Here is a 20,157-nt window from a genome sequence, read left to right on the forward strand (position 1 = left end):
GTAATGGCATTCTCTTTCCTCTTCTCTTGCTTTATTTTTCATCATCAAGCCTGTCTCTCATAAAGTACGTCGCTTGTTTTCTGCTTGACTTTTGTCCCCCCAACTTAGAGCTTCAGCTCCCAGAGGTCAAGGTCTTTGTCTTGTTCATCAGTGTATCTCCAGTGTTTAAGACTGAGCTAGACCTTTGTAAATACTAGTGGAATGAATGAAATAATACCCTTAAAGATTTTCAGTAGTGTCCATTTTAATATTATTAAAATAAAAATCCATATTATATGCAATGGGACAGAGAAATTATATTTTGAAACTTAGATATTAACAAGTTTCATGAACTGCAGAGAAGAATTTGAGATCGGAGCAGTCTTTTTACTTTCTACTCAGTCTTGTTTCTGTTACAACACTCAAACTGTCTTCCTCAATGATATGTTAAATAAAAATGTGTTTATTTGGGAATCCATACATTTACGTCATAGTCTGCGATAAGACAGCTGAATCAAAAATTAGACTCTTTACTAAGTCAACATCTTATCACACTAAATGTTGATATACATGGTGCAAGTTATTTAAAAATAAACTTGGGAAAAGAAAGGGAGAGAATGGTAACTTTCAGTTTATTTTTAATTTTTAAATTACAGATATATGGATGAATATATCCATATTATTATCACCCGTTTTACAGTGAATCAATAACCACTTTCCTTTAATGTGCATATAAATGTAGTTAACATTTTTGTAGAACTATTATATAAAAGTAAAAAGTTAGAGAAAATGCTATAACTGAGTCTTACTTTGATTCTCTACCTGCCTAAAATTTTAGGCTATGCTTCTCAACGACAATAAAGAAAAAGACAAAGTGAAGAGGTGGCACTTCTTTTTTAACCTTAATTTCTAACTAACCCTGCCTAGATCATAACAGAATCTAAACCAATTTTAATATAGCTATAGCTTTTTTCAAACTTTAGATTTTTTTCCATTTTAGAGAAACGAGTTTTGTTGTAGAAATGTGTGCAAAGTATCTAATCGTGCTGGTTTGTACACACACAACAAAGGATAAGGGGAAAAGATACACATTGCAGAGCTGTATCAAGGGGCTAAGTGACTTCAGGTTTTATAAATATATTTTTTTTTCCCTAGCTCCTTCTGTTTGACTAGTTGAATGACTGTCATTTTGTATCTATTCCTTGGAGGCACTGACATGGTGAGGGTGCATTGTGATGGATGGAACTGTCAGAACCCACTGAGTATTTAGATATTGTACTAGTGAATTACATTCACAAAGGGCTGCTTATAGGAAAGTGGGATTGCTCTTCTATTACTATTCTTTTGAGTGTTAAGGAAATGGGCTGGTAGTTAAAGAACAATGATGCGTTTTCCCTTTCCTCCGGCTACCATCTCTTTTGTGTTGCTTAGCTACAATTGCGCAAACCTTAAGGCTTTTGTCCGCAGGCATTTAGCCCAAGGATGAACTTCTTCTTCAGCTAGCTTTAAATAATCCAAGAAAGCAAGGCAAGGCACTCGGAAAACAGGTTCCTCATGCCAAATTCTACAGACGAGAACAAGAAACCACATTGCTTATTAGAAACCTAAAGGACGAAGACTTGAAATAAATATGCTACGTTGTTTTTCTTGCTCAGTGTGGTATCTCCAATAAAAGCATTTTTCATGAGCTAACTGACTTTACCTGCTATCCCCTCCTTAAAGGTGAATTTGAGAAGTCAGCTCTTTTCTCTTAGGAAGGCTGCTTTTTATTATTTGCATGGTACTTAAATGGGCCGATCTCCTTAAGTGGCAGAATGTAGCTTGGGGACTTGCAGTTGTAAGCTTTTTCCTCCCACAATGTTTCAAAGAGCCACACAGCATGATCAGAAGTATTATCACTAAGTAACTCCTCCCCCCAATTGTCATACCAGAGTAATAGCACGTTACCCTTGAGAAGTGTATTTCTGGAAACATTTTAATTTTCTGAGCTGCTTAAAATAACGGAACAAAATGGCAATAATGATGCTGTTTGCTCCTTTAGTATTCTGGCTATCTGATGACCTAAGAATAACTTTGGATCCCTGATCTACAGATACTGCAGTTGCCAGTTATGCCGTTTGGTCTGGATAGAGTCCCTAATAGTACCCCAATTTCTTTAGGGAGAGTAAATCCAGGTGTCACTTCTCAATAAAGATGCACCAGCCAGAGACATTTCTTCCCCTGCGTGTTGCTTTTATCTCACCATATGGTCCATATCTCCTGGGAACTGGCAACTTGACTGAGCGAGGTGATGGAGAAGGGATGCTGAAGGTATTTCAGTCCCCCTGAAGTGGGGGGGCGGGGTTCCTGCCCAGGCTGTTCATGTTTAGAGATGGTCGTTGTGCGACCTGTGTCTGGTTGTACGCATGTCTGTGGCCCTTTGTTTCTCCCTTTGCCTTTTTTCTGCTTCCAAACCTGCTATGCTAGGTTTGTATCGACTCTGTGAGACTCTGCCCAGAGGATGGCACACACCCACACCCCTAATCCTTTCTTGCAAACAAATGTCTTTTGCTCCAATTAGAACTAGTTTCTGTTGTTTGTGACAAAGAACTCTAACTGATACTGATGCCAAGAGTCTAAATTTTATAGAAAAGAAGATAACCAAAATCCTAGGGGGATGTACTTGACCCAGTCCTCAAAAGTTGAACATTCATGGTTAAGTTTGTGAATCATGAAAATGTGGTAAGACCAGTGATACAGGGTAAAAAAGTTCATGTAGTGTCTTAGGATATAGTTATGTTTTCTTTGACACTTTAGCTTCATATGAGACATCTTAGTGTGCTGTCTACATTTTTGAAGATTTGATATGTTAAACCTTCATTCTCAAAGATTCGATAGATAGAAAGGGTTCAACCAAATTTGCATAACACCAAATGCCATTAGGCTTCCTCCCATCTTACTTTACCTGATGAGTTGGACTTTTTGAGTTTTAGTTTTTCTTTTTTCTTTCCTTTTTTTTTTTCTTTTTTTTGAGAGCTCATTTGTACTTTTAAGAAATCTATTAATGCCCGGGAACATTCTGTTATTTCCTTCAGCTGCTCTTCACAGTGGTTTAACATTAAACTGTATAAAACTGAAATTTTAGTGCCAAGATTGTGTTGATTTGGTGGTACAGACGAGTCAGCATTTGTGATATCAGAAGATTGTTCAGACTGTTAGAATCTTTTCCAAAAATATTGTTTACAGTGAAATTATAACACTAAAAATGGATGTGGGCTTAGAAAGTTCTATTCACCTCTGAGTGATTTTATTAAAATATTAGAGAAAATAAATATCTATTCATAAGACACCATTAAGTGCCTTCTTACATGTTTTTGTATTAGCATGATTTCAAAGCTCATTTCAGAACAAGGAATATTACTAGGAAAAAAATAGTTTCAAAATAACGAAATAACGAAAAAAAATTTCAAAATAACGAAAGGAAAAATTTCTCAAGAGCACATAGTTCTAAATATGTATGCCACCAACAGCAGACCTTCAAAATATGTAAAATAAAAACTGTCAGAAATCAAGGAAAGAGACAAATCCACAATTTTACTTGGAGATTCCAACACCACTGTCTCCATAACTGATAGAAGAAATCAAGAAGAAATCAGTGAGGAAAAAGAAGACCAGAACAATAAGATTAAAAAATGTCACCCAGTCTAATTGACTTTATAGAACACTGCACTCAAAATCTTTCTTTTCACATTCATATAGACTATTCACTGAGAGACTCAGTAAGTTTAAGAAGCTAGAAAGCATACAAAACAAAAAGAAACTAGAAATTAGTCACAGAAGGGTATTTGAAAAATCCCAAATATTTGGAAATTATACAGTATCCTTCTAAATAGTTCATAAGTCAAAGAAGAAATCAGAAGACAAATAAGGAAATTTTTTTAATCAATGAAAATGAAAACACAACATACTACAATTTGTGAAAAGTAGGTAAAGCAGTGCTTGAAGGAATTGATAGTGTTAAATGCCTATATGGGAGTAGAAGAAATATCTCAAGTCAATAATTCACTTTAAAAAGCTAGAGGGAAAAAGAAGCAAATTGTACCTAACATAAACAGAAGGAAGGAAGTCATGCAGGTAAACGGGACAACATTTGTTCAGTAAAACATAAGGATGTACCATTTTGCTGTAATTTTTACTGTGACTGTTAGTTTATGTAACGGTGTTACCTGTTGTCTTGGGCTAATTTTCCTTCACGTCATTCTTTAGTGTCTTAAATTATTTGATCAATGAAATAAAATTAGAAACACTTGCTGGATAGTTGTGGTCATTACCATGTAAAGGAGAGAGCTCTGTAAATTGAAAAGCACAATAAAATGCGAAATTACTTTTTTTTTTTTGGCTATCTGTAACAATAGCCAAATAGTCACAGCTACTAATTGAAATTCTTTGCATTATGAATATTCAGAATTCTGCATTCTTTTAATTATCAGTCAATATTTCCATATCAACTGCTGCTCCTCTTGGGTGGTTGTCTTTCACTCAGTAGACATTTGCTATGAAAGATGGTGCAGGGAATTAAATTCAAAAAATAAAGTCGTCGAACTCAAACCTTCTTGTAAAGTCTATCAGGTAACAGCCACAGACAACCCAAGGACGACCCATCACAGAGTGAGGAATGCTGTGACCAGGAAGCAAAGAGAAGGAAAGCCCCGTGTACATCCCTTCTTCTGGGCCTTTTTCAGCAAATGTCAGAGCCACTCTCCTTCTCCCAGAGGCTGGGATGATGCAGGTGTTGAGATGAATTCACAACCCGGGTGAAGGCAATTAGGTCTTCAGCGAAGGCCATTCGGTGCCGGGTCATTCTGTCTGAGATTCCGCAGAAGGCTGTGAGCCCCAATGCTGACTAATGTGGAAAAGCCTCCCGACACCTTAAGAAAAGTGCTCAAATGAGCACATTTTGTGGCTAATGCATTTTCTGTGTCTCACGGGTCTCCAGCGCAGAGTCAGTGACACTAATGGTAGCTTTTATCCCCTCTTCCATTCAACACCACGTGTTGCCGTGACAGGTGGCAACGCCAAGCACATCTTGTTTGCCCTGTAGTTACATTCAGACGTACATCTGGGCCTTGTTATTTTGGGTTTGTTTTTAAATTACAGAGCAGACAATTTGCTTGACTTTTTTCCTCCTTTTGCCTTCAATAATAGTTTTATTTGCGTTAAAGTACCCACACACACAAAGTACTTTTTCCAGCTGATCAGTGGAAATTATACTCTGAGGAGGATTCCTTTGTAACAGGGGAGTAGCTAAGATAGCCAAGTGGGGACAGAAATAAAGACCTCACATTTACTGATTGCCTCTTTCATGCCAGCCTCAGTATCTTCACACAGGACATTTACTGCCTGGGCCCTTTGGTTCTTAATCCTCTGCCTACTAGTCTTCTGGACTGGGTTCTTCAAACCTGCTGTAGAGATTCTCCCCAGCGTGTCCTCTAGCTGAATGCCTGAGCTACCCTGACAGCTGCACTGGGTTTTGATTTCCCTGACTCAGTGAATGCCAGCCTTCTCCTGTTCCATCACATTCTTGACTGTGGTCCCTCAACGGCTGACCTGGTCTATCCAAGCTATAAATTTGCAAATAAAATTACATGATCTCATGCCTTTGAGCTGATTTTTATCAACAATGCCACCAGTGATTAAGTGAACAGGAGATCTATATTTCAAGTAGAAAAGATAGGAAAGAGTTCAAATATTTGTTAATGTCATAGGTCACATCCCATGAAAACAAGACTTTGAGGCAGAGATTTGCTGAAGGACGTTGATTGGGAAATGCTTTCATAATCCACACTCCTGAAGGACTAAGGAAGCAGAATTGATCAGACAGAATGTGTTCCTTTTTTTGTTGCTGTTGCCATAACAAACTGCTTTAAAATATATATGTTTTTGCTTTTAAAGTATAATATGTAACATATAAATTACCTACCTAGGATCTGGGAAGTAATCGTTGCTCAGTAAATTGCAGTCATCACGTTAGGATTTACTGCAGTATAATCCCAGTTGTTGACTTCGCTCTTCCACTAAATAACTGTAACTTACAGGACAAGATATTACACTATTTATCATTTTATATTTAGTCCCAGAACAGTATCTGGCATGTAGCAACCTATTTAATGCTCGTTGATTGGCTACTTGATAGTTTGGGTGGCTAACTGAATAAATGAATGGATTTCCACTCCTAATTCTTTACTTAGGCTTCCTCTTAAAAGCCTTCTATGCTATCTTCTCAGTAGGACTTTTCTAAACTTATCTGCCCAATACAAGTTCTCCACTCCAGCTGGACTCATTTCCTCCAATCCAAAAATACTGTCATTCAGTCTGACTCCACACCTAATTTCATGTCTTCCCTCGCCATCCAAATCCAACCCAGGTATCAAGATCCAGACTGAGTCCCACCTTCCCATGAAGACATCCCACCTCACTATTCTTACCAGGGATTTTTCAGTTTGGAATTCTCATCTTCCTACACATCTGTAACCCTCATTTTGCACTTTGATGTAATAACTTGTGCTGTTGTTTGTGTTTCATCTTGTTCATTGTAATGAGATCAGATGTGTCTAAGCTCTTTTAAGACAGGAAGTGTATCTCACATCCTCTTTCATCCATTCTGAGTGTTCCCCCCACATTTCAACGACTCTGAAATCAGAATGCATTTTACAAGCAACGCTGTAGCTTTGGACTGCAGTGTGTTCTTGTACAGAGGACCTGAGTTCGATTCTGTCAGAAACTACCACATCTGAAACCACTTTAGAGTAGAATCAGTAGTGCATATTCAGATTACAAAGATGAGTGAGCCCCAGCTTCACACGTTCAAGGGAGACTTGTTCTCCTCCCTTGCCCAGGGCAGAGACGGAGGCAATTTCCCTCGCCCTCTTCTGCTAGTCAGGCTTATTTCTCATTCACTTTTATACCAAGTTTACAATAACCCTTGTCTCAGCTCAATGCGGGGTCTTCTACTGCTCTTGGCACTCTTTTCCCTAACTGAAAATAAAATAACAATCCTCATGACAAATGGTGGCACCTTAGAGTCAATTTAATATCACAATACTTTCTGTGCCCCAAGTGCTTGACGTAGTATTATTAGAAGATTAACATGTATATGCTAAATGGAACAGAAGTCACCCTGGAAGCTTTTTTCCTTCTTACTTCACAACCTACCTCTTGGTCCAATCCGTTTCCTTTTACTTACCTGACAACCTGGACATTCGGCACCAAGCTGGCCTTAGTGGGGGGCAGTATGGTTTTTACTTCTGCAGCCTCTGAACTCAGGCTGCTGGGTTCGCATGTTGGCCTTTCTAGCTTCCTAGCTCTCAGACCTCAGACATAGAGCTTAACCTCTTTAAACCTTAATTTCCTCCTTTGCATGATGGGGGCTACTGTAGTATTGCTGAGGGATGATGTGAGCATTAATGTAGAATTAATACAGAAAATCATGTAAAGTGTTCGACCTAGTTCCAGGGTCAGTGCAATGCTGGATGACTCCGTTTTAGTATATTCCTAGTCAAGTCATACATAAACGTCTTTCACGGATACCAGCATAAATAATAAACATATTTAGATCCTACTATTTCTCAGCCAATCATCTGTGCCTCAGTTTCTGCTTCTGGGAGTGGGAATAATAACAGTACTGATCTTCTAGGGCTGCTATAAAGATGAAGCGAGATGATACATTGAAAATACACGGCATGAGCTGTTGATGCCTCCATCATTACCTAATTTCAGCCCCTTCACAGATCTTTAAAATTGGTGCTGTTGCCACTGTGGAAAACAGTACACAGGTTCCTTAAAAACTAAAAATAGAGCTACCATATGATCCAGCAATCCCACTTCTGGGCATATATCCAGAGAAAACTCTAATTCAAAATGATACATGCACCCCTATGTTCATAGCAGCACTATTTACAATATACAAGATATGGAAGCAAACTAAATGCCCATCAGCAGATAAATGGATAAAGAAGATATAGGTAGGTAGGTAGATAGATAGATAGATATTATATAAAATATATACATACACGCAATGGAATACTACTCATCCATTAAAAAGGAATGGAAGAATGCCATTTATAGCAATACACATGGACCTAGAGATTATCATACTAAGTGAAGTAAGTCAGGAAGAGAATGACAAATATTATATGATATCACTTATATGTGGAATCTAAAAAAAATGATACAAATGAGCTTATTTGTGAAACAGAAACAGACTCACAGACATAGAAAACAAGTTACCAAAAGGGAAAGAAGGTAGGGGAGGAATCAATTAGGAGTTTGGAAGCTATATGCAATATCCTCTAGCAAACCATAATGGAAAAAATATGAAAAAGAATATATATATGTATAACTGAATCACTTTGCTGTACACCAGAAACAACACATCATTGTAAGTCAACTGTAGGTCAATTTAAAAAAATGGTGCTATTGTTACCCCCAGTTATGGACGAGAGTTGGACTGAATTGTTCAAGTGCACACGGTTAGTACTATCTGAGCCGGGGTTGCAGCCCAGGCCTGCCTGGCATGAGAGTGTGAAGCACCATCACTTCCACCTGCCAGTGGAAAGTAACTGTGAAATGCGCCTTGCCCTTTAAGCCATTTCTGCTCAGCACAGATTCTGAGTGAACTCTTTATCAAACATGAACGTAAAAACTCTTTGAAAGTGATGTGGAGTCATCTTTCTAGCTTGGAAACGTGTGAGGTTAGAAATATGGTTGTAGTTTAAACTGAGAACATATGGCTGTGATTTAAAAGTGAATTTAGCAAGTCAAAGAAAATGAGCAAGCAATAAAGGGAAAATTTGGAGTAGAAACTTCCGTATTTCCTGAGCTTTTATAACAAATACCCAGAAGTCTCTTCACTTTGTCATCTCTAAAGCCATGGCAATTGTGTGCCATGTCAATTGTCTGCATTTCTCCATTTAAAGTGCCTTTTTATATTTTGAGAGTCGTGGTAAAAAGTCTAGCAGTCCCTTTTTCAGTAAATGGTGCTTTTTTCGCATGATTAAATGGCTCCTTTATCTGCCTAGTACCTTCTAACCAGACCAGGGAAGAATAATTGCCTAGAAATTTCTTGTCCATCATGTATTATCTTTTGAAATAACGAAGCAAACATTAATAATTACCCTGTTAGAATTTATCAGGCAGTAGGAGGCATTAGTAGATAATCATCAAGTTCTCGTCTCCTGAAATTCAGCATCCGTACAAAACCTTTAAAAATGCCCATGTTTTATAATAATTAGTCTTGAAGAAAGCTATATCTTCCTACAGATATATTGATATTTATATTTGAAGAATTAATGGCTTTGACTTTACATACTCTTTTCCATATACTTGCTTAGGAACTTCTAAATATAAGAATGCCGGCTCACAGATAATTTGGGAAACTTATTTATCAAAGTTATGGTTAAACATCAAATAAGGTTAGTTTTGTGCATGAAGGCAGTAATTATTAGTTCCTGAAACTGCAGTTTCACTCAATCTGAATTCATTTGACACATTTTGTTTGAGCAGTTAGGATATGCTAGGCAGTGGGACACAGCAATGAAAAAGACAGACAAGATTCCTACTCAAATGATATCGATGTTCTGGTGGTGGGACACAGCCCTTCAACAAGACAATCAGAGAAAATACGAGCTAACGGCAAATGTTCTGTGGAGAGTTAGAACAGGGAGGGGCCAGGCAGCAGCGACCACATATTACACCTTTACTGACTGACTGTTAGTAACCATCGTGAGGAACTGAAAAAAGTAAACCATAAATTTTGTCCATTAAAAGCTTATACTCTATAAGTTTACTGTACATAGACAAAAACAATTTATGGGTGTGAAAAATCACATGAGAAAGTTGTGGATAAAGTTTAAAGAAGCAGGGGAGGGTATAGCTCAGTGGTGGAGTTCATGCGTAGCATGCACAAGGTCCTTTTCAGTCCCCAGTACCTCCACTGAAATAGCGAACTAAATAAATAAACCTAATTACCTCTCCCCTTCAAACAAGCAAACAAACAAATAAAGTATAGAGAAGCCAAATGTAAGAGAAATTTCTTCCAAAAATGAGGACTAGGAGATGAGGCTTTATGGGAATAAAATAACATTTTTTTGTGAATCTTGAAGGATGAGTAGGATTCTATAGGTAGATGATTATGAAAGAATGAGAAGAGAGTCAACAAATCACTGAGTGTGAGCCAAGGGACAGAGGAGAATTGTTGAGAAGAGCAAGCGGTCTTGCTGGGTGGAGTGTAGGAAGTGGCTGAGATTAGTGGGGGTGGTGGATCCACAGAGGAAGACATTTTGAAATTGTGTTTGCATTGTTCCCCGGGACTGGATTGTCAGGATAAATTTCCTCTCTCAGATTCAAATATCTCAAGGTTCAAATTGAATGATGGATTCAGTACACTCAACAAATTTTATTTAAGTGTCTAATCTTGAATTGGCATTTTTCTAAATGCCTGAAATGTCTCTTATTTTCTTCTCAACCCCTTTATGATTTACCTGTGATACTGCTATTACACTCACAACCTTATAATAGACCAGGTGACAGTAAACTTTTACCAAAGGGTGAGCTATATCTTTAAATATTTTAGACTTTCAGGTCATATAGTCTCTATCACAATTACTCAACTCTGTCCTGGTAGCATGAAAGAAGCCATAAACAATACACAAATAAGTATCCCCATGTTCCAATAAAACTTTATTCATAAAAGTCAGCAGTTGGACAGCCAGTCTCTGAAACAGACTGGAAACCTATGAAGGTAGAATCCATGTTTGCTCACTCTCAGTTCAATGATTTTATGTGGTGGATACATTACAAATATTTGTAAATTGAATAAAAGTTACATCATACGTCACATCATCTTTTAAAAAATTTTTGGCAGGTCGTCGTACAACGACTGCTTGAGTTGCTCTGTAAGAAGCAGCAACCTCTCCTCCTCGCTGCCATCTCCTCGGCAGCTGCAAAAGAGCAACTGTGCATGAGTGCATCTCCATCCATGTTGGCCAGGCTGGTGTCCAGATCGGCAATGCCTGCTGGGAGCTCTACGGCCTGGAACACAGCATCCAGCCCGATGGTCAGATGCCAGGTGACAAGACCATTGTGGGAGGAGATGACCCCTTCAACACCTTCTTCAGTGAGACAGGCACTGGCAAGCACGTGCCCAGGGCAGTGATCATAGACCTGGAAACCACAGTTATTGATGAAGTTTGCACTGGCACCTACAGCCAGCTCTTCCACCCTGAGCAGCTCATCACAGGCAAAGAAGATGCTGCCAGTAACTATGCCCGTGGTCACTACACCATTGGCAAGGAGATCACTGACCTCGTCTTGGACCGAATTCGGAAACTGGCCAACCAGTGCACAGGTCTTCAGGGCTTCTTGGTTTTCCACAGCTTCGGTGGGGGAACTGGCTCTGGGTTGACCTCCCTGCTGATGGAACGTCTCTCTGTCGATTATGGCAAGAAGGCCAAGCTGGAGTTCTCCATTTACCCAGCCCCCCAGGTGTCCACAGCTGTAGTTGAGCCCTACAGCTCCATCCTCACCACCCCCACCACCCTGGAGCACTCTGATTGTGTCTTCCTGGTAGACAACGAGGCCATCTATGACATCTGTTGTAGAAACCTCGATATTGAGCACCCAACCTACACAAACCTGAATAGGCTGATAGGTCAAATTGTATCCTCCATCACTGCTTCCCTGAGGTTTGATGGAGCCCTGCATGTCGATCTGACAGAATTCCAAACCAACCTGGTACCCTACCCTCTCATCCACTTCCCCCTGGCCACATATGCCCCTGTCATCTCTGCTGAGAAAGCCTACATGAACAGCTTTCTGTAGCAGAGATCACCAATGCTTGCTTTGAGCCAGCCAACCAGATGGTGAAATGTGACCCTCGCCATGGTAAATACATGGCTTGCTGCCTGTTGTACCATGGTGACGTGGTCCCCAAAGATGTCAGTGCTGCCATTGCCACCATCAAGAGCAAGCGTACCATCCAGTTTGTGGACTGGTGCCCCACTGGCTTCAAAGTTGGCATTAGTTGCCATCCTCCCACTGTGGTACCTGGTGGAGACCTGGCCAAAGCACAGTGAGCTGTGTGCATGCTGAGCAACACCACCGCCACTGCCGTGGCCTGGGCTCACCTGGACCACGGGTCTGACTGATGTACGCCAAGCGTGCCTTTGTTCACTGGTACGTGGGCGAGGGCACGGAGGAAGGAGAGTTTTCTGAGGCCCGTGAGGACATGGCTGCCCTTGGGCAGGATTATGAGGAGGTGGGTGTAGGTTCTGTGGAAGGAGAGCGAGAGGAAGGAGGAGAGGAGCACTCAAGTCAGAACGTCACAGAGGTGCTGCTTTTACAGCGAAGCTTGTTCTGTTCTAAACATTGAAAAGCTGAGGTCTGATCAGTCGATCTGTACGTAGCAGTGTATACTCTCACATACAATTACTGACCTGGGCTGTAAAACACAGCGCTTTGTTACAGGCCCAAGCTATCCATTTCTCTGATGGATTGAATAAAGTATTCCCTGTCTTAAAGAAAAATAAATGAATAAATAAAAAACTTTTAGTAGTGTCTTGTAAAGTCTTTCCACTTGGGCATAATGACCAATCACCAGACAGTTGATCAAATTAGCGTGCTGTTGATCCATCTTATTTATCAAAATCATGTAAGTAATTGGGCTAAATATTTTATAGCCCCATCACTTCTGACATGTCAACAATAATTATTAGTGTAACTGCAAGATAATCCAACTATTTGTTCAAAGATTATACAATTAGTTGACTCAAATAATATACGATTTTGTTTGCTTTCCTATTCATTCAGACATGAGAAATTTGGAAAATAATTAAGAGTTTTTATTATTGTATCATCCTCATATACAAGTACTTGCTTAACCTATGTTTAATAAATGGGTCAAAATTCTGCTTAATAATACTGGTAAAAGATGGGAAACTGGGGCCTGGACCTACATTAAAATTTAAAAAAGAATAATACAGAAAGAGTTTTGGTGGATGTTAGAAGAATCTGGCCAATTTTTTATGTAACTATTAATAATTCCAATAACATGCATTTGGGAAGAAACTCCTGCTACTGCATGTGTAGGAAACATATCTGATGATAAACATCCAAAGAATGGAAAATGCTAGCATGCAATTCCAAGCAACATTTCTACTTACTATTGTTATAATTACTAAGTAGCTATACATATTAGCTAATCATCTTTTAGGAAATGGAATTCATATTTTAGAGTCCATCTAAGGGAAAATCCTGGCTCTATGACATACTAATTTCATCACTGTGAGTAAATCACTCAGCTTTTCCTCACCTCAGTTTCCTCATCTGTGAAGTGGGTATAATAATAGTATCTACTGCATAGGTTTCTTTTAAGGATTAAATGAGTAAATTACACAAAGCATTTAAGAGAGCATCTGGCACGTAGGCAGGTTTATATAAGCACTAGTATTATCTTCTCATCAATTACCGTATTGTATTGGGGGTAATAATGATTTTCTAGACAAAACATTCTTTTCTGTCATATATGACAAAATGAAATGTCCAGTTGTCATCCTGAACATTCTTCCATTCAACCAACATTTAAGATCCTGTGTTTGAGGAGGTGAAGGAGAAATCACCAGAATAAAAACACCACATCCTCAGTTCCTTAGAGATGAATGTCAGCACAACTAATAGTTAGAAACCAAATGTTGCTTCATTTTTAATTTGATGTGATTAATAAGAAGAAATTATCTCCTGCAGGTAGAATATAAAAGGAAACTGGAAAGAGCATTTCATCTTGACATAAAGTTGGCTTTGGACTCTTAAGAAGCAGATTGCACAGAATTTATCCACACCTACATTCAGCAGAGAGCCTGGAGGAGAAGCTGCTCGGTGGCTTCTGGGCCAGCGTGATGCTCAAACTGCATCTTGATGGGCCCAACTGAACACCAAATAAATAAAACGTGGGAGCTGAAAGGGGCATTAAATACCAACAGCCCAATCTCTATAGCTGATATTTAGAACAAGTTAACGTAAAGGGCAAGTAATCTGTACAATGTATTATGCGCTACATTTCTCATTGTCCCAATATAAAATTATTGTTATCACAAGAGTGCTCAAATTTACGGCATTTTCGAGTTCTATACGCAAGTAGGAAGAATGTTCTATAGACATTAAGAGACATTTTTAAATTAGAACTTTAAAATATCCTCTACTTAGCCACATTTTCAAATGGAATTTTTAAATTTTTATGTAGGACTTTGAGAATTGGGCTTCTCTAAGTCATTACCTTTCTTTATGAGCTAGCAGGGGAAAAAAAAAAAAAGGTCTGGCCTGTGTGATCCGATCAGTATTACAAAGTTTTGCACCTGACAGCAGTACGTATTTTGAGTAGCACGGATATAAACAAACACCTTTAGAACATTTTAACATTTAATATTTAGAAACATTTTGGAATTACCCAACCAAAGGAGAGAGGGAGCTGGGGCATTTACCTGCAGCTCCTGAGGGTTACTGGTTACAGAGAGAGAAAGAGGATTTGGTGATGCCTGGCACTTCCAGACTCCTGTGTCTATTCAAGCAGCCCAGCCCTCAGGGGCTTCTGAGAAAGACCTCAGACACAGAAGGACCCAGCACACCAGAGGGATGGGATAGGAGACTGAGGAATCTGAGCATCTGCTGCCGGCTTGCTGCTGGCTGTGGGAACTCCCTGAGCCTGCATGCGAAGAGGGCTAGCGATTCTGGACACTGCACTCAATGACAGGTGGACAGTGGGCGGAGAAATACGCCTGAGCTCCTGGCGCCTCACTGTGAGGTATGTCCTCCTTCTCCTCCCTGGGGTGAGTGTGGTGCACATCCTCCTCCTAATCTGTCACGACAGTGATTCAGGTTAAAAGCACATGGTTTAAATGACTGGTGAGCAAGAACTACGCAAGAGCATGGCATAGGTCCTGCTGGTTACTTTAGCTGCGCACGTGGTTTCGAAGGTTTACTTGAGCTGAACAAGCACAATAAAGGACTGTCATTTTTCCCCCAGGTTTATGTTACATCCATAAACCCTAAATAAACTACCGGTTCGGGGAACAAAAAAGCCATTAGCAAAATGCATTACGTTTGTGCTTTTTCTATTAACATATTTTATTAGTTAAATATAAGATATACTGCCTACACCCTCTACTTATAATTACATATCTTGTTAGCTCTATTAAAAGAAAGAAAAAAATTCTAGATGCAAGGGAGTTTATCCTAACACTTAAATATCATCTAACACATTTGCTTTTGGGTTTTTTCCTTTTTGAATTTTAGTTGATTTACAACGTTGTGCTAGTTTCTGGTGGACAGCATAGTGATTCGGTTACACACACACATATATGTTCTTCTGCATATTCTTTTTCATTATAGGTTATTACAAGATATTGAATGCAGTTTTTTGTGCTACACATTAAGACCTTGTTGTTTATCTGTCTTATATATAGTTTGTGTCTCCTAATCCCAATCTCCTAATTTATCCCTCTCTACCCTCTGTCCCCTTTGATAACCATAAGAGTATTTTCTATGTCCGTGAGTCTATATCTGTTTGGTAAATAATTTCATTTGTATCATTTTTTTTAGATTCCCCATATAGGTGATATCATATGATATTTGTGTTTCTCTTTCTGGCTTACTTCAGTTAGTATTATTATCTTTAAGTCCATCCATGTTGCTGCAAATAGCATTATTTCATTCTTTTTCATGACTGAGTAATATTCCATTGTGTGTGTGTGTGTGTGTGTGTGTGTGTGTGTGTGTGTGTGTGTGTGTTTCTATCACATCTTTATCCAGTCATCTGTTGATGGACATTTAGGTTGCTTCCATATCTTGGCTGTTGTAAATAGTGCCACTACGAACATTGAGCATGTTTGCTTTTCTTTGTTTCTTTCTTTTTCAAAAATCTCCTGGAAGGTTGTGTTTCTCTCTTGCTGCTGAGGCTCGAGGTATCCCGGTCCCATGCACAAAGTATATCCCCAAAGCTCATGGAAACTTAAAAAGCTTCTGTTAGCCTATCTGTACAAACCCCAAAGCTTTATGGTGAAATTAGTTAACATGAGTTTGAATTAGGAGCTTTGTCTCCTTTGCAGTATGTTTAACCGTGTTAAAACGGTAAGAGTGGGATCACAATGCTAACATAAGGAAGAGTGATCTTAACATTTTCCCCTTGTTTTTTCCAGTGTGTTTTCAAGCAGGAGTAATCTTCATGGTCTAGGTTGCCTAGAAAGCAAAGCCTGAAACACAGCTTCACAGACTAACATGTTCTGAGACATTTTAGTTTTTACCACTTTAATTCTTACCCTTTTGGGAAGGATTTTTCATTGTGAGCAAGTAGTGAATGCATGTTAAAGCAATTAAAAATGGGAGTTCAAAAGGCTTCATTTTAAGAAATGTATATTTAAATGTCCATCGTACATATAATAAGGCTGATTTTAGGATCTTTACACAAGGCAAGGCAATGGCAGCTGAAGTTTGAGCGTGACTGGAAAAGTACAGCTGTTCTTTGTCTGACCCCTACTGTCTGCCAAAAGTAAGTGCAGAATCAAAAAACGCCAAAGGAAAACCTTGACAGTCTCTTTTAAGAAATGGTGTTTTGTTTCATTCAAAACAAGAATTTAAAAAAAAAGTGTTCCAGAATAACATTTTACCTCCCCTAAACTATATACTAAGCACAGAAATATAAACCTAAAAGGAACCTTAGATATTTTCAAATTCAGCTTTTGCATCTGATAGAATGTCTGCTTTCAGGACTGTGAGCACAGATGGAAGTGGTCTGCAGGGCTCCACTTCTTTCCCCCTCACTCCACTGGTTTCTAATCTGTTCCACAAGAGCAGGAAGATAATCTCTGGGTTTTTAAACACCCCCTCTACTGCCTAAACACCACCAGAGCAGCATGACCAGCGTCACAGGGACAATGACATCCACCAGGACCACGCCCCTTTCCAAGAAACAAGTGCTGTCTCCTCCCTGAGGCTAAGACTCAAGCAAAGTGAAAAACAGAGGCGGGCACAGGGTTCTATCTGAGCCCCATCCTAGTTCACAACTTCCTGCTTTCCTTACGGCGAACGGAAGTAATTGCTCAGTAATTGTCCACCCCAGCCACAATTTATGTGGCCTTCCTCTTGGAGGTAGAGCTTCTTACAATTCAACCAATTATGTTTTCTTTGTCATTTTTTCTGCTTGTCAATAATCTCTTCTTGTAGTTGGACGCCCTCTGATGATGTGCATGGAATGTCACTCCACGCGAAATTATCAACCAGGGGCTTGTACTTTTCTCCATGGTTTCAAAAACAAACAAGGAACATGCATTCCATTGGCTTTGCTTGTCTGTTTGGGGTTCTTTGTTGTTTTTTTCTCATATGACATGCAGCATCCATTCCTTTTGGTCTCTTTGCCCCTTCAAACTTCATTCCATCCTCAATTCAATTCTCAGTGTCTGCATTCTTAAAACACACTTTATGCAAATATTCATCCTCTTCACTGGTTCTTGAACTCAGCCAGTTCATAGATGTTTTCCCAGAGGTGTGTGTCTAGTTTTAGATCTTCAAATAACTCAACTTTCCTTCCAAATTAATGAGAACATTTGTCCTAATTAATTTCTCTAATTCTGAACCAGGAGATTGTCCCTCAGGTGTTTTGAGATGCTTTCAACAAGACCTGACCTTTCAGATTGGCAGTTTAGCAGAAGTCTACATATCTGCTGTCCCAGTTACATTCAGTTCCTTCTCTGGGAGTATTGCTCAGTGACTCAAAGAAGATCATGGTTAAAGATAGGATAATTATTAATCTCTGCTCTCATGTGTCTCTGTCGACTAGACTGAATATTTGAAACAGAAAAGCTCTGTTTAAAAATAATGGAAACTACTTTCAATAAAACCCTTCAAATATTTTGCAGGATAAGTGTACTTCATAGCTTGTTTGCTGTGTTTAGAAGTCTGTCAGGATCCAAAGCAGTAAGTAGATGCTGCGAGTAATCATATCTAAGAGGAGACCTACTCATTAGCCATAAATCATACTGGATTCTGACATCTCCGTCCCCGACTCAGGACAACTGCGACCCCTCCCGCCCAGCCTTTCTGGGTCTCCTGATCCCAGCATACCTTCTCCCCGTGGTCCAGCCCCCCATCCATTGTGTCAGCTCCTCCAGTGGTATTCGGATAAATTCCTCTTTTTGCTCAGAGACCATTTCTGTTGACTGAATCCCTGAACCCTCCCTGATACAGAAATTATTTCTAAAGAGTAAGTTGTAGACAGCAGACTCTCAAAGAAACAGGGGGAAATTTGGATCTAGTCATCGGTCTAAAGATAAAGCAAAAGGCGATGAAATTCCCCACTGTAAACCCACAGGGGAATGTAGAACGTCACGAAGTGGCTACAAAAACTAATTAAATTACCAGCTACAGTCACCCCCAGTCAAGTTCTTCTTAGGGGAATGTTTCGGATGGCTGCACGGCAGCTGACACAAAAAGATTATGAAGAACGTTAGGACCTCACACTGTCAAAAGTCAGGTGGCAGCTTTTAAGTGAAGGAAGCATAATGCACATGGTAGCCTAGGAAATGGCAGGTAGCCACATGGTAATCACGTGACCTGCCCACGGCAATACTGATGATGGTCAACTGAGCACAGATTTCCTGGAACCTCACACACAAGGAGCCCAAATATCCTACTTTATTTGTATGGCAAAAGTCCAGATCTGGGGAACAGAAGCCTCTCTTCAGCTACCACAATAGAGAATTGTAATCCTTGCTCAATCTCTACATGTTAATTAGTTCATAGACAAAGAGTTTCTTCAATAAAGACAAGACTGGGTACTCTTCAAGAAATACTCTGAAATAACCCCATTAAGTGTTCTGTATTTTGAATAAATGTCTTTAAAAATGGTCAGAATTCCCACATTAATTCCTTAATCGATGGCTGCTGGGGTAGAAAGGGCCAAGCGGAGGTCTCTGGAATTTTTTGATCCTACTAATGGTATCCTCACAGGACAGCCATCGGGATAAGAACACCATTAACAACGTGAAAGATGCGCGAGTGGTGATTTCTGTCACATCCCTACTTAATTCTCCAGTGTAATAACACTAAAGATGAATTTTTTTTTGAGAATGATAGTGAATTGTCATAAACTTAATTAGGTGAGGACACAAATGAAGGCTGCTGTTTCAAATTTTACCACACGGAAGCAAATCTGCACCATGCGTAGGCAGACACTAAAGGCAGGAGTCAGTCGTACCAGAAACAGCTAGATGGGCACCAACATGCAGCCCACTTTTTCACAGCTTGCATTTCCCAGTGGGAAGCAGCAGTCTAGCTTTCTCCTCCCACACTTGCACCAAGGTGTAACAAGCTATTGGTTCTCACCAGTGGAATATGAATGAAAATGATGTGTGTCTCTTCTGAGCCAAGGAATTTTAAAAAGCAAACATGCTTTCTTCACTTTCCCTTTTCACTGGCTGGAAGCAAAGGACTACACAGCTTTGTGGGGTGGTGGGCTCTGTGATCGGAAGGAGCCTGGACCCGTTAAAATTCTGCATGGAGGAAAGCCTCTCACCAACCCAAAGCAGTCATCCTAGACTGTTACGTGACTGACAACTAAATTTTTATGACACTAAACCCCTGAAATTTGTGGTTATTTTTTCATCAGGTTGAGTCACCCAAAGTGATAGATCAGTCGAGTGCACAGAAAGAGCTCGCTCTCACATATTTATGCAATTCCTACTTTCATCCTTACCTCAACCCACTCTTACATCCGCAGCAGGAATTCCCTACAAACATTCCATGAAGAAGGAAAAAACGTAAGCCTGATTTTCGGATGGCTGGCTCTGCACCATATTCTACAGATTGGAATAGACTGTGTAATGACACAGCCCAGTCAGTGAACTCGGATGGAGGACAATGAAGAAGTGAAACATTTTCATGGGGCAGAACTTTGAGCAGTATATCTCAATGTTCACTTTTTCTAGAAAAAGAGATGAATCATCGAGGAGCCACAATAACTCTTGAGCAGTGGCCAGATGGTGGAATAGTTGGGACGAGCAAGAATGGAGGAGTGATGAGTGTGGGGAAGGGATATGTGACTGACCTCCCACAGGGGCGTAGGGCGTGAGAGTGTGAGAATACGTGTGCCTCATGTGC

At 39.7% G+C, this 20,157-nt stretch overlaps 1 pseudogene; it reads left to right on the plus strand.

The window, feature by feature from the left end:
- Positions 1–10,958: 10,958 nt before the first annotated feature.
- Positions 10,959–12,468, plus strand: LOC102540476 (tubulin alpha-1A chain-like; annotated as a pseudogene).
- Positions 12,469–20,157: the final 7,689 nt, after the last annotated feature.

The sequence above is a fragment of the Vicugna pacos genome, chromosome 29 (assembly GCF_048564905.1).
Source record: "Vicugna pacos chromosome 29, VicPac4, whole genome shotgun sequence".
Lineage (NCBI taxonomy): Eukaryota > Metazoa > Chordata > Mammalia > Artiodactyla > Camelidae > Vicugna > Vicugna pacos.